This window comes from Trichechus manatus, unplaced genomic scaffold, assembly GCF_000243295.1.
Source record: "Trichechus manatus latirostris isolate Lorelei unplaced genomic scaffold, TriManLat1.0 scaffold00022, whole genome shotgun sequence".
NCBI classification, from domain to species: Eukaryota; Metazoa; Chordata; class Mammalia; order Sirenia; family Trichechidae; genus Trichechus; species Trichechus manatus.
This window is the reverse complement of record NW_004443958.1, coordinates 15,208,513-15,220,911: the sequence shown is the minus strand read 5'-3', so window position 1 is coordinate 15,220,911 and position 12,399 is coordinate 15,208,513. Positions and strand designations below refer to the sequence as shown.

The window sequence follows — 12,399 nt, the reverse complement described above, 5'->3', positions numbered from 1 at the left end:
ACCCGTACACTGACGCACCAAGCACTAGTGGGAGTTAGGAGAGGAAGTGGGGAAGGGGAGGGAAACCTGTCCCACCTCCCCAGCTGGCTGATTCTCTCACTGCGTGAGACTCGAATCTTAGGACTGTGGCACCAGTCCTCCAGGCTTCCACCCCACAAGCTGTCCTTGAAGAATCACATCACTCCAAACCTTCAAAATTATCCAAGCCCCACATATGCCTTCTTGCCATTTAACTCCTATCACTGACCTGACAAGCGTCCTTCTAATCCAGGCCGGAGGCTTCCACAGGGTGGAAAGCGCACCATCTTTAGGGTCAGTGAGGGCTGCGTTCTGATCCCAACTCCACCATCCACTCAAGTCAAATACTCGCTGGAGGCCCATCATGATGGGTTCCCTGGGTGGCACAAACGGCAAAGTGCCCGACTACTAAGTAAAAAGGCTGGAGGTTCGAACCCATCCAGAGGCACCTTGAAAGACAAGCCCGGGGATCTGATTCCAAAAGGTGAGATGGTCTACAGGGCAACTCCCAACAACGCCAGACTCATAAGTTCAGGTTTTTGAGTTTCAGGATCGAGTTTGCAATTTTAAAAGCTCACTTAGAGCAGGAGGCAGGCGAGAGTGGGAGTGGGGAGGCCAGTTAGGAGAATCCTGCTGCAAGCCACAGCACACGAGAAGGGCCAGTGATCCGAAGAGGGGCTGAGGACAGATGTGGGAAGGCCGCGTGACTGTGGCCAAGTCCCTGTTGTGAGTCTCAGGAGGCCCTCAGCTCTGAAATGCAGACAGCCTTGCTGGACACCGTAAAGTTTTAAGTGGTGGCTGCCAAGACAATGTCCTCATTTTACAACTTAAGAAATGAAAACAGTCCTGTCCCCTTCCCTTCTGCACCCCTCTCTTTGTTAAAAATCCTTTGCTTCTCTATTTTAAGGGAACAAGTATGCAAGGAACGTTTCTCCTGGTCTTTCTGACTGAGAAAGCATGTATGGAATGTTCAGAGTGAAGACAGGGAAGAGATACCGCCCTGGCCCAGCCTGGAGGAGAGGCTGCCGGAGTGCAGGAAGGACAGAGGGCTCGAGTTCGCCAAGAACTGGACAGAGCAAAGGCCAGGGGCGGCCCCCGTGGCCCAGCCCACCTGGAGGCCCCGCTCTGGCTCCAGCTCCCCTTCCATTCCAGAGGACACATTTCTGGGAAGCCATCTCAGCCCAGGTGTTCTGAGGGGGAGGCAGCCTTGGAAGTGGGGGGAAGTGATGGCGTCTTCAGCATGGATAAGCCACTGGTTCCCACTGGCTGTTGCCTCTGAACATAAACCAGGCCAGGACTGCCTGGCCCTCACCTCACAGGTTTTCATGGACCAAATGTACTCGGTTGTTTTGTACAGAGCAGTGAGTCACAAGGACAGAGTGATCTCCTTTTTAAATCTTCAAGTGGGAAGATGGGCTGAAGTGACCCCAAGGCTCCTGGAGGCCTGATTCTATGAATCATGACTAAGTGGGACTACAGAGCAAACCCTGTCCCCATAAATGCCAGGGGAGCTTGTCTCAGTTATCTAGTGCTGCTATAACAGAAATACCACACGTGGGTGGCTTTAACAAACAGAAATTTACTCTCTCACAGTCTAGGAGGCTAGAAGTCCAAATTCAGGGTGCCAACTGCAGTGAAAGGCTTTCTCTCTCTGTCTGCTCTGGGGGAAGGTATTTGTCATCAATCTTCCCCTGGGTCTAGGAGTTTCTCAGTGCAGGGACCTGGGTCGAAAGGATACACTCTTCTGCTGGCTCATGTTTCTTGGTGGTATGAGGTCCTCATGTCTCTCTGCTCGCTTCTCTCTTTTGTATCTCAAAAGCAATTGACTCAAGATACCATCTAATCCTGTAGACTGAATCCTACTTCATTAACATGACAGCCTCTAATCCTGCCTCATTAGCATCATAGAAGTAGGATTTACAACACATAGAATAATCACATGGATCACAAAATGGTGGACAACCATGCCGTACTTGGAATCATGGCCTAACCAAGCTGACATACACTTTTGGGAGACACAATTCAATCCATAACAAGCCTAGTCTTCTACAGCTGCTCTCCCATAAATTCCAGGAGACTTTCCACACGAGGGCCCTTTCTTGTTCCTATTTCCTTTAGGAAAACCCTGCATCCAAATAAGACAGCAGTCGACGAACTCTCCAGCTGCATTAACTAGAATTCTCTTCAGATACTCCAGGCTGATAACACCACTGAGGACAGATCTCTGAAATGCTACTCTAATCTCGTCCCTGCCCCTGGTAAAACCTTCAGTAGCTCCCTATTGCTGACAGGATAAAGTCCAAGCTCCTCAACAAAGTTTAGAAGGACCCTGGTTACCTCTTTGGTCCCATGGTCAGCCACCACTCTGAACCCTTGTGTCTTAGACTGGGTTCTCTAGAAAAGCAAAACCAATGAAGCATCTGTATATATAAATATATACAGAGAGAGAGGAAAAAACAGATATGTATCAAGGAAATGGCTCATGTGGTTGTAGAGCCTGGAAAGTCCCAAGTCTGTGGGTCAGACTGGAGGCTTCTCCTGACTCACAAAGCTGCAGGGGCTGATGAAACCCAAAATCGTCAGATAAGCTACTAGCTCAAGTCCCAAGAACCAAAGGTCAGATGAACAGGGGTCAGCTGCAGGATCCAGAGCAAGCAAAAGCCAGCAAGCTTTGCCAGAAAGTCCACCTATATTGGATGCAGGCCACACCCCCAAGGAAACTCCCTTTCAACTGATTGGCTACTCACAGTAGATCCTCTCATGGAGATGATCACATTATATGAGATCTCATTGTGGAGGTGATTACATCATTACATAACTGACAAACTACATCATTACTGACAAACCACTGAGAATCATGGCCCAACCAAGTTGACACACAACCTTAACTATCACACCCTCAGACTTCACCCTTCAAGCAGAAGTCCTTTCTGCCTCCAAAATCAATCTTGAATTAAGCTGTTAACGATTTCATTCTACTTGGATCCACAATCAACACCCATGGAAGCAGCAGTCAAGAAATCAAACAATGCATTACATTGAGCAAATCTGCTGCAAAAGACCTCTTTAAAGTGTTCAAAAGCAAAGATGCCACTTTAAGGACTACGGTGCACCTGACTCAAGCCGTGGGATTTTCAATTGCCTCAAAGGCATGTGAAAGCTGGACAATGAATAAAGAAGATGGAAGAAGAATTGATGCCTTTGAATTACGGTGTTGGCAAAGAATATTGACTATACCATGGACTTCCAGAACAAACAAATCTGTCTTGGAAAAAGTACAGCCAGAATGCTCATTAGAAGCAAAGATGACAAGATTTTGTCTCACATGCTTTAGACGTGTTATCAGGAGGGATCAGTACCTGGAGGAGGACATCATGCTTGGAAAAGTAGAGGGTCAGCGAAAAAGAGGAAGACCCTCAACAAGATGGACTGACACAGTGGCTGCAACAATGGGCTCAAGCATAACAACAATTGTGAGGATGACACAGGACCGGGCAGTGTTTCGTCTGTTGTACACAGGGTCGCTATGAGTTGGAACCGACTCAACGGCACCTAACAACAACCCTCTGCATTCCCTCTCCACCACCACAGAGGAGTCCAGGCCACTGAGATCTCTCTCCTAGACTACTGCAATACACCCACAACAGGCCTCCAGTGTCCAGGGTCATCCCAGCAAGAAGGTAATCAAATCAGGCCCCGCCTCTCTTAGCAGCACACAATGGTGTCTACTTGCACTGAAGGCCCAGGCTGACCTGGCACCTGCCCACCCTGGACCTCTTGGTTCTCCGCCTCTCTCCTCCAGATGGTCACTCCACTCCCATTCCAGCTACCTGGGTCTCTGGATACCCTGAACACTTCATACCTTTTCCTGCCTCGGGGTCCCCACCTCTGCTGTCCTCTATGCCTAGTACCTCCTTCTCTCAAACTTTTTTTTTTTTCCAGAAATTTAAAGAACCCAGAATTTATTGTCTATGTGTTCACTCCTTCTTCCCTTTCTATATATTTTCAAAATTTGTATGTGACATGTATATGTTCTCCTTTGAAAAAGCATTTAAAATAAAGTTCAACTAACCTTTGGCCCTGGCTGCCCTCTAGCCCTCCTGCTCCCCAGATAAGTTTGGTACTGATCCTTCCAGCCCATTTTTTAGACATTCACATATACCTCTAAGTATCCTTGAGTAACATATAGCTGATCTGTGAATTCTCTGATTTACCTGGGAGTGGACTGCAGCCACCAGCACAGATGTTTTACATTTCACTACCTATGGTCAAATTGGTCTCTAAAGTGACCTCACACTGTCACTAGCTGAGTCTGAGGATCCTGTGCCACCAAGCTTCGCCAACACCTGAGTCAGACTTCCTATTTTTTGTAAATTTTAATACATGAAAAATGTATCGCTTGTAAATAATCCCAAATATCCTTCAACTGGATTTCATTTTGGTTCACAATCAATGCCCACAGGAGCAGCAGTCAAGAAATCACACGAGACATTGTACTGTTCAAATCTGCTGCAACAGAGCTTTTTAAAGTATTAAAAGGCAAAAATGTCACTTTGAGGACTAAGGTGCACCTGGCCCAAGCCATGGTGTTTTCAATAGTGTCATATGCATGCAAAAGCTGGACAATGAATAAGGAAGACAGAAGAATTGATGCCTTTGAATTACAGTGTTGGTGAGGAATATTAATATACCATGGACTACCAGAAGAAAGGACAAATCTGTCTTGGAAGAAGTACGGCCAGAATGCTCATTAGAAGCAAGAATGGCGAGACTTCGTCTCACATACTTCGGGCATGTTATCAGGAGGGACCAGTCCCCTGGAGAAGGACATCATGTTTGGCAAAATAGAGGGTCAGCGAAAAAGAGGAAGACCCTCAATGAGGTGGATTGACACAGTGGCTGCAACAATGGGCTCAAGCATAACAATGATTGTGAGTATGGCACAGGACTGGGCAGTGTTTTGTTCTGTTGTACACAGGGTTGCTATGAGTCAGAACCGACTTAATGGCATGTAACAACAACAATTCTTCAACAGAAGGATGGATAAACTAAGGGGTACATCCATCCAATGGAATACCACTCAGCAATAAAAATAATCCAACTACTGATACATGCAACAACATGGAAGAATCCTAAAGGCATTTTGCCAAGAGAAAGAAGCCGAACTCAAAAGGCTACATACTGTATGGTTCCATTTATATGACATTCTGAAAAAGGCAAAACAGACTGAGGCATTGGTTCAGTGGTAGAATCCTCACTTCCATGTGGGAGACTTGGGTTCGAATCCCAGCCAATGCACCTCATGCCCAGCCACAACCCGTCTGTCAATGGAGGCTTGCATGTTGCTACAATGCCGAACAGGTTTCAGTGGAGCTTCTAGACTAAGACAGACCAGGAACAAAGGCCTGGTGATTTACTTCCAAAAATCAGCCAATGAAAAACCTATGGATCACAACAGTCCAATCCCTTACCAATCACGGGTATGGAGGACTGGGCAGCTTCATTCTGTTGTGCATGGGGTCACCATGAATGGAAGACCTACTCAACGGCAGCTAACATCAACAACAACAATGTCAGAACAGAAAACAAACCAGTGGTTGTTAGAACGTGGAGGTGCGGGAGGGGACAGACTACAAAGAGGCCAGAGGGAATTTCGGGGGTGATGGAAATGTTTTATATCTTGAGTGTGGTGATTACCTGACTTTGTTACTCAGCTGTATGCATTTATCAAAACTCTTAACATTATATACTAAAAGGGGTGAATTTTACTGTATGTAAATTATCCTTCAATGTCATGGATTGAATTGTGTCCCCCAAAAATATATATCAACTTGGTTAGGCCACTATTGTGTGGTTGTCCTCCATTTTGTGACTGTAATTTTATGTTAAAGAGGATTAGAGTGGGATTGTAACACCCTTACTAAGGTCACATCCCTGATCCAAAGTAAAGGGAGTTTCCCTGGGGTGTGGCCTGCACCACCCTCTATCTTACAAGAGATGAAAGGAAGGAGAAGCAAGGCTGTAAATCTTTACGGAAGCAGGCTGCCACATCTTTCTCCCATGGAGCGGCTGGTAGGTTCCAACCACCTACCTTTTGGTTAGTAGCCAAGTGCATGACCACTGCGTCACCAGGACTCTCTAGAAACGTGTCTAGCCATGTAATAAATATTATACATAAATGTTAATAGCATATGAGTATATCTAACTCTGAGCAAATAATCCAAGAAGCTGGACTATCTGAAGAACGCGGCATCAGGATTAAAGGAAGACTCGTTAACAACCTGCAATATGCAGATGACATAACCTTGCTTGCTGAAACTGAAGAGGACTTGAAGCACTTACTGATGAAGATGAAAGACTATAGTCTTCAGTATGGATTACACCTCAACATAAAGAAAACAAAAATCTTCACAACTGTACCAATAAGCAACATCAGGATAAACGGAGAAAAGACTGAAGTTGTCAAGGATTTCATTTTACTTGGATCCACGATCAATCCCCAGGAAGCAGCAGTCAAGAAATCAAATGATGCATTGCATTGGGCAAATCTGCTGCCAAAGACCTTTTTAAAGTGTCAAAAAGCAAAGCTGTCACCTTGAGGACTAAGGTGCACCTGACCCAAGCCATGGTATTTTCAATCGCCTCATAGGCACGTGAAATCTGGACAATGAATAAGAAAGACCGAAGATGAACTGACGCCTTTGAATTATGGTGTTGGCAAAGAATAATGAATATACCATGGACTGCCAGAAGAACAAACAAATCTGTCTTGGAAGAGATATAGCCAGAGTGCTCCTTAGAAGGGAGGATGCAGAGACTTCATCTCATGTATTTTGGACATGTTATCAGGAGGGATCAGTCCCTGGAGAATGACATCACGCTTGGTAAAGTAAAGGGTCAGTGAAAAAGAGGAAGACCCTCAACAAGATGGATTGACACGGCATCTGCAACAATGGGCTCAAACATAGCAATCATTGTGAGGATGGCACAGGACCAGGCAGTGTTTTGTTCTGTGGAACACAGGATCACTATGAGTTGGGAACCGACTTGATGGCACCTAACAACATATCATTAACAGCAACAAACATCCCCCATCTCAGCAAAAGTCAGCAAATTGGACCTGTGTGAAAATTTCAAAAGTCATAATTTTTATCTAAAAGGATAAAAATACTGAGAAGCTATGATGAAATAACCCTAGGACTGGGGATTCCTCCAAAAAAGAAATTTAATTGAAAAACAGAAAGCTTGATATATATAAACCATCTATTATGACACTAAATAGCCAAACTAAAGGGATGATTAAGTCAACAATGAAACAGTCACTGAACAGAAATATCATCTACCCAATAAAAACGAAACACAGCGAGTAGATGTAACAATATGCAGGTATGCTGAAACTTGATGATTACTAGGAAAAAATTGGGACGCAAACAGACACACCATGATTACTATTGGTTTAAAAAAAAAACAGCAAAGCAGAAAGACAAAACGGTGATTGCATTTAACTCAATAAATGATATTTATTTTTTATAGATTTTTCTCCAGATTTTTTCTGATTTTCTAATAAACATATCTTGGGGGGATACAATTCAATCCATAACAGATGGTTTCCTGTCCATCCCGGGGTCCCCTGTGCCTGACACTCCAGGAAGACAGGGATTTCTGTCTTGTGTTCCCTGCTGCATCTCCAAAAATTAGAAAGGTGTGGGCCATAGCAGCTGCTCAGTAAATCCATCAATCAATCTATCTTAAGCAGAATGGCAAACACGGGGACGTTAACCAGGAAAATAGAGTAGTAAGGAATAATAAATAATAACAATTGCTTTTACATCTTGAGTGCTTCCCCCGTGGTCCCGGCTTTCAGCAACCCTGGGAGGAAGGAACGACTCGCATGCTTGTTTAGCAGCTGAAGACAGGGCAGCACAGAGAGGTTAAGGAGCTTGCGAAGGCCTCGGTCTGACTCCGGAGCGGCATGTCCTGACTCCAGAGGTGCGTGTCCTCTGACTCCTATCCTTGCTGAGGTCTGCTTCTGCAGCTTGCTTGCTTGTCTTTCTCTTTCTTACATTAACCAGAGCTTCTTTCTGATGCTTATAAAGAAAAAGCCAGTTTGCAAAGTGCTTAAGGCTCTTGGGAAGGAGCTAGTGAAGTTACTGCCATCTTACCATCTATGTAACCAGAATGTCACCTTTACACATTAAAATGGATTCAGATACCACCACTCTACGCTGCCACAGGAAGGAGTAAGAAACAACAACTGTAATGGCAATAATATTAAAACCAGTTCCAGCTGCCGATGAGTCCATTCCTACTCATGGCGACCCCATGCGTGTCTGAGCAGAACTGTGCACCATAGGATCTTCAATGGCTGATTTTTTGGAAGTAGATCACCGGATCTTTCTTCTGAGGTGCTTCTGAGTGTACTTGAACCTTCAACCTCTGGGTTAGGAGCCAAGCACATTAACCGTTTGCATCACCCATGGATTCTGTAATATCAGAGTAATACTGCGTGTTCACTATGAGTCCAGGTACTCTACTAAACCCCTTCTGTTCATCACCCATTTACACCTCACAACAACCTATGAGCTGGGGGCTTTATCATCCCCATTTTGTAGATGAAGAAACTGAGGCTTAGAGAGGCGAAGTAACTTTCCCAAAAGTTACCCAGATTAACACTACCCAGCTCCCTTCCCCAGATCCTTCTGCCGCTGGCTGGTTTCCTTCTGGGTCCTCAGTGCCCTTTCCCTCGGGCAAAACCCTCCACCTCCCACGTGTCCGAGCTTCTTCACATCTAAAAAGACAATGACCGTAGACCATGCAGGTTCATGCTTCCTTGAAGACAAGGCAGTTCTGACAGCCGCCTGATTCAACAAAGCACCAGGGCTGTGTCAGGCACCAAACATGTGAAGACAACTACCTCCCGGGGCCTGCTCTCAAGAAGTTCATTGTCAACAAGGGAAGAAAGCAAACAATACTGTGGCTCAGACTACCCACCAGGCGCCAGCAAAATAATGCCCCACGTGCCCCCAAAAAAGAAGGAGGGGGAAAAAAGAAAAGAAATCCAATTCAAAATTCTGCAATTAAAAAAAAACACATCCAACGAGGCCATTTCAGCATCATGTAAGTCTTGTTTTACGATTCGGCATTGTTTTGTTTTTGTTTTAACAACGGGTTAGGGGAAGGGGCTGTCCCAATCTTTGTTTTGCTTTGTATTGCTTAGGGTCTCTACAGTTTGGGGTGGGAGGTGGGGAAAAGGATGTGATCATTTGCAAAACAGAGCTCTACGTCTACCATCTGCTGTGAAAGGAGATATTAATTAGATCCCAGAAATGCCCTAGAGTGATGCCTGGATGTCTCATTTTGCAAATGATCATAGATTCTTCACCAAGACTGGGGCGCTCATCCCCTACCATGGCTCCCCTTCCCAGACCCCCAGACCCTGACGTTTCCCAGCACTGCAGCCCCCACCCAAGGCTTCTCTGCTCCATTGTGTGCAGGCTGCTCCGCTGGGGGGTGGGGCGGGGAGAGAACAGGATGGGAGAGGAGCCCAGCAGACAAAGCACATGGTGTCTCCTTGCAAGACATTCGAGTTTCTATTTGTGCCTGCAGTGGAGTGGGAGGTTGAGGAACACACTCCATCCTCCTGCTTGTTCTTAATTTCATGGTCCTCAAACTTCTGGAAGTTAGAGCCCTGGGCCCAGGGAGTCACACAGTCCTGGTCCAAATCCCAGCTTGGCTGCTCCCTGGCTGTGTGACCCTGGGCGATTGTGTTAACCTCTCTGAGCTGCTTTTTCCTCATCAGCAAAATAATAATAGTAATCCTAATTAATAGGATTGCTGAAAGACTAAATGAGGCAAAGATCTAAGGCATTTAGAATTGAGCCTGGCCCACAGCAAGAGCTCCATCAATGCTAGACATTTTATGATAAGGGCCTCACGAGGTTGTCGGGAATATAAAATGTAAAGAATGTGCCATGCCTGGCATGATACAGGATCTCAATGGTAATCCAAGTACTATTCTTATTGTTATTATTACTATTATTAGTTCCTGAGATTAAATGGTGCTGGAAGAACAGAAGACAGAGGAAGCTCTTACAAAGGACCAATTTTGCCAGCATTCTCCTGTAAGGTCTAGAAAGTTCTGAGATTTTCTAGGGAAGGTGTAGCACTGACTGTCAATAAGGCTCAACAATGGTCAGAAATACACCACAAGTTGTTACTCTGTTCCCACCACGGGTCAGGCCCCCCTGGCAGTTCCGGGGTGGGGCTGGTCCCTTAAAGAGAAAAAAAGAAACCAAGGACCGTGCCATGTCTACAGCCAACTATGTCATGCAAAATAAAACGCCAAGGCATCCAGAAGGGCCATGTGACATCTCAAACACACACAGGAACAGGCCCCGTCTACCGCTCCACGTGGACAGCAACTATCCAGGATCCTCTGCTTCCCCAAGAAAGGGTCCAGCTGCCATTGGTCTGGCCAAATCTCGGGCCACTCGTGCAAGGAGGAAGAAGCCCAAGGGTGTCTACGGTCTGTGAGCCTCCTTGGCTGAGCTGGCCGAGAAAGGTGTCCAGCCCAGGCGGGCAGAGGCCCTGGGCTTTGGTAAACATGGCTCCCAAGCCATTCAGGAGAAAAACCTAAAGAACAGGGGGTTGCACACGAATGGTGAGAATTCGCCGGGATTTTAGACCGGCAATCCCATAAATCAGCATGGATCAGGTATTTCAAAACCAAGAAAAAGAACTCCCTCTTTCCAGCCCAGAAAAGCTCTAGCTAAGGACTGAAGGAGCAAACAGACAGCATGGAGGCCGGGGGGTGGGGGCGGGGGATGCATAAGAGAGGGGCAACTCAATAGGAAAAAGAAATTCATTTCTTTTACTTTTCAAGAGAAGCCTGGTTTATGCAAAATCCTGTGCTCAAAGTAGGTAAAGCAGCAACAAAAGCAGCCCTTAACCAAGCAACCAAAACAACAAGGTGTCCACAGAACAAATCTCCTCTGGGACTGAGTTCAGTGGGTATAGCATCAGAGTCTGCACAGGACCCCCGCCCAGTTTCCAAGCCTAGGCCCACACGTGGAATTCCAGCCAGGCCCACATGCCAACTTAGACCACGAGGCAGGTCCTCACCTCCATGATGCAGCTCCCTTCTCAAACAGTGGAGACCAGGCCATGATGCTGGTCCCAGCCACAGAGTTGTTTGTCCTTCTGCCACTTCCATGAAGGTTTTTCTCTTCATAAGTCTTCTGGGAAGTTTCAAGCAGGTTCCAAGGATCCACACAAGCCCCTTCTCCACTCGTTAAAACTTTAGAGAGATTCACTATGACCACAGGAGTGTGTCAAGTGAACAAGTCTCAACTTGTCACCCCCAGTATGCAAAATAGGTCTGCAACATCCTATAGCAAATGGCCCAGCAGACAGAGTCCTCAGCAGGCCTCCCTCCCAAAGGCCCCCGCCCACCAGCAACACACAAACACACGTTTCTCCTCGGTTTTCCCCAGCAACTAAAAAGTTCCAGGAGCCTCAACTCAGACCAGAAAGTAAACAGCAAAACTTCACACTCTTGTCCCTAAACCCTCACAAGGGATTTCGTCTTCTCTCACCTTCTAGAAGAGCCTGAAGGCAAGGGCTGGAGTGAACAGAAGAATATTCCAAGCCCGCAAACTATCAGGAAAATTCATGCTGTATCCACACACGGACATATGCGCCTCATGGCTGCGCTTCCTGAAAGTCTACACCCAGACCACGTACGCTGCCATAAATAAGGGCACATGAGCCAAGGGAGGGCAAATCCAATGAAATCAACAACCCATCCCAAAAGAAGGACATGATAAGGGGGTCGGGGCACCCAGCAGACCAACAAATGCAATGCAAAAGCAGAGAAAGTTTCAAAAACCAGAGTTGCTGAGTTTTCGGAAACCACCTTCCCCCTGTCCTGTTTTGGGGCTGGGGGATGGTCGAGGGATGAAGGGAGGATCTCAGGGGTCACAGACCTCCAGTTTCGCAAAGGGGCCTCCAAACCACAGAGCAACCCCAAATCTGCACTGATTGGGAGGGGTCTATTTTTAGAGATTGGTTAATATACCTTTCATCAATGCATAAATCCAGAATTCTCTCTATGCACGGGCTATTTGGTGTCACCCTTCCCCTCCCCCCTTCCTCAAACGCCCAAACTCGTTGCCAGTCTTGAGTCTGGTGATGAGGAGAGAGCATGGTTAACACAGACATCGGAATCCGAAAGCCCCTTTCCTCCGCCAAACCCCAGCAAGGCCCAGGCCCGCAAGTTTCCATAAACACAGAGGACAAAATTCGAACTTACTGGAGGGTGGATCCAGCCGTGTCGCCAAAGGTCACCGGGCTGCCCACATCTTTCCGCATGGAAATCCACTC

The 12,399-nt window shown here is 46.4% G+C and overlaps 1 long non-coding RNA gene across 2 annotated transcripts in view; it reads right to left on the bottom strand.

The window, feature by feature from the left end:
• The window catches only part of LOC111819951 (uncharacterized), a 277,819-nt gene extending 265,420 nt beyond the window's left edge, over positions 1–12,399 (bottom strand). The window contains exon 1 of one of the 2 annotated variants that reach the window (XR_002823524.1): positions 12,329–12,399. This is a non-coding gene — a long non-coding RNA (uncharacterized LOC111819951). Of the gene's footprint in view, positions 1–11,139; positions 12,271–12,328 lie in introns of those variants that run through there. The other variant, XR_002823522.1, reaches the window with a different exon arrangement.